We start from the raw sequence: 2,773 nt of genomic DNA, 5'->3' as shown, positions 1-2,773 counted from the left end.
GGAAAGAGTCAAGTGAGAAGGGACAAGAGATGATGGGAGGTTCCCAGGGAGGCTGCAGGGAATGGGATCCTAAGTGGGGACATGGGCCATTGATGGGAAGGGATGCAAAGAGTTAGAGATGGGTAGAGAGTGGATAGGTCTTGAGGAGGGAATCCGAGTGCCTCCCTGCCTCTCTGCCTCTTGTCTCTGAGGAATGGAAAGCAAAGTGATGGGCTGAGAAAAGGTGGGGTTGTGCTGGGAGCTGCAGGAGCAGGAAGTTTGAGGCGGCTGCTGGGGGCTGAGCGCATGGCTGCGATGCGAGAACCTGAAGCATCTCCAGCCCTGGGAGAAGCAGACGGCCGGCAGCAGTGCAGGAGATGAGGGGCCTTTCGGACAGCTCCGGGAGGAAACGGAAATGAGTGACGGTGCGCCTGGAGGCCCGTGAAGGCTGTGTCTGAGCAGAACAGCCCGAGCAGCGGTGAGGGCGCTGAAGGGTGTGCCAGCACAGTCAGCATCCTCCTCTCGCAGAGCACACCGTCTTCTCCTCAGTCCTGCTGCTCTTCCTGGCCAGTTGGTGGGACAGACGGGGCAGGCGCTGAGACCCCATCTTCTGTGCGCACAGTGAGGCTCCGAGGTGAAGGGTCTCTCCCCAAACCGCCACTTCATTCAGTGCAGAGACGGGCTGCCAGCTGTTATGGTGGAAAGCTCTGTCCACAGGGGTCATGGGGTGAGGAAGAACACAGATTTGCCCAGAAATGATGCAGACTGTCTCTGAGCCCAGAAGGTGGCCCCGAAAGAGAGCACCAGGGAGACCGTCCCCGCCAGTAGCCGGTGGGGGTGGCTGGGTCTGCCCCTCCAGCCGGGAGTTGCAGTGTATCTCCCAGGTCCCAGTGGCACGCTGCCTCTGCCCTGACAGCACCTGCTCACCGGCAGCTCTGCCCCAAGCTGACCGCCCGCACAGAACACACTGCCAGAGGCCACGCCCCTCTGTGGGTGACGACAGGCAGACTGTCCTGCAGAAGGGACATAATGGTCAAAGGCCCTCCGCCGGCTCCTTCCAGAGCTCCTGCCATCCCAGATGCTCCCCCAGTGACGCAGGCCCAGGGTCCCCCCCCAACCCCCCGCCGGGTCACAGCCAGCGTGGATGTGATCTGTAACAGCCGACACTTGGCTCCCCGCTCCCACGGGCCGGCGCTGTCAGGATGGTATGTGAACATTCTGTCTGAGGGACGTGCTGGCCTGGGTTGAAAGCGATTCCCATCGGCTCAGAACCGGGTGGTCTGTCACAAGGTTATTTTTCAGTTCGATCTAGACTCAGGAAGTCCTTCGGAGCGAGAGCTGGTATTTTCAAAGGTTAACAAGCCTGTCAGATATCCTTTCAGGAGAAAATGTATTGCATCTGATGGCTCTGACTTCCATGCAGTTCCCAGATTGGGGCCCAAGCACAATTTCACTTTAGACTCAGGGCTGCAGTGTCCTGGGGATGCCTGGGGCCTGGGCTCGGGAGGCCGGCGGCACAATGCTCTGGTCACTCCTAACGGGGAGCCAGACCAAAAGGGGAGAATGTCTGTTCTCTGAGTGTCCTGTGTGGGGGGACTGTATGTGTCATGAAATGTGTGGCCATACGTTTCTGTTTGTCTGGGGGGCATGTACGTATGTTTAGGTGACCATTTGCATGCATGTAAATGTGCATGTGTTCAAATATGTGTGTACACATGTAGAGGTATGGTGAGCATGTGTGTGTGTGTTCTTGTGTGTACAGGTGGACATGCATGTGCTCACACATGTATATTGGCCTGGGAATGGGGGCAGTTGAATAGTAAGAGCTTTGGTGGGTTCAATCCTAACCCCATGGTTCACGAGCTTGTGAGCCCTGGCCACTCCCCACCTGGCGTTCTCCTCTGAGATGGGATGACACAGCTTCCACGTGGGACCGGGAGGCTGAACAGACTTGAAGCAGGCGGTGCTTTGGCCCACGGTCAGTGCCCACCAAGGGGCTGACAGATTGTTACTGTTACTGTCCCCGTCATCATCATCATCGTCTCTGTCCTCCGTGTGTAGTCATCATCATCGGCTCCTGGTCTCATTTTATTCCCTGGAGCTGTGGCAGCCTCCATTCTGTCTTCTGCAAAACCCACCCAGAGCTGAGACAGTTCAGATGGAAATGAGTTCGACGAGCAGTCCAGGGAAATGCGGGACAGGCCCACCGCCCCCACCCCTGGGAACCTGGCTACAGCAGGAAGTGACTATTTCCCCATCAGCCAAGAGGTACCGCAAACATCCTTGCTCAGTGAGTCTTCTTTCTACACTGGTAAACCCTGCAGAGATGAAGGCAACCAAATGGCTGCTGGCACCTTCTGCAAACCCAGGCCTGGCAGAGGCTTGTGGAAAATAGGAGAAGAGAATACACATATCCCCAACCTCAGGGATTTCCCAGTGAAGCTGACTTATCTATAATAATAAAAGCATAATATTCTAATTAGACTGGACAGCCAAACAACCTTCCAGACAAAGCCAGGGCTGTGAAAGCCGAGCCCCTGGCACAAATTTCATGCATCGGGCCTCTACTTTTTATAAACAAGAGAGCAAACCATCTTAGTCAGGTATAACTGGAACACAATACATGGCTCATATTTAAAGCATATAATCCCATGTTTTAACCTACGCACACACCATATAACCGTCACCACCATCAAGATAATGAACATGTCTATCACCCCAAACATTTCCTCGTGCCCTGGTGATCCCTCTGTCCCTTTCTTCCTGCACACCTCCCTCCAGCACAGCCACTGCT

This window comes from Myotis davidii, unplaced genomic scaffold (genome assembly GCF_000327345.1).
Source record: "Myotis davidii unplaced genomic scaffold, ASM32734v1 scaffold415, whole genome shotgun sequence".
In the NCBI taxonomy this organism is placed as follows: Eukaryota; Metazoa; Chordata; class Mammalia; order Chiroptera; family Vespertilionidae; genus Myotis; species Myotis davidii.
Note: the sequence above shows the minus strand (reverse complement) of the source record.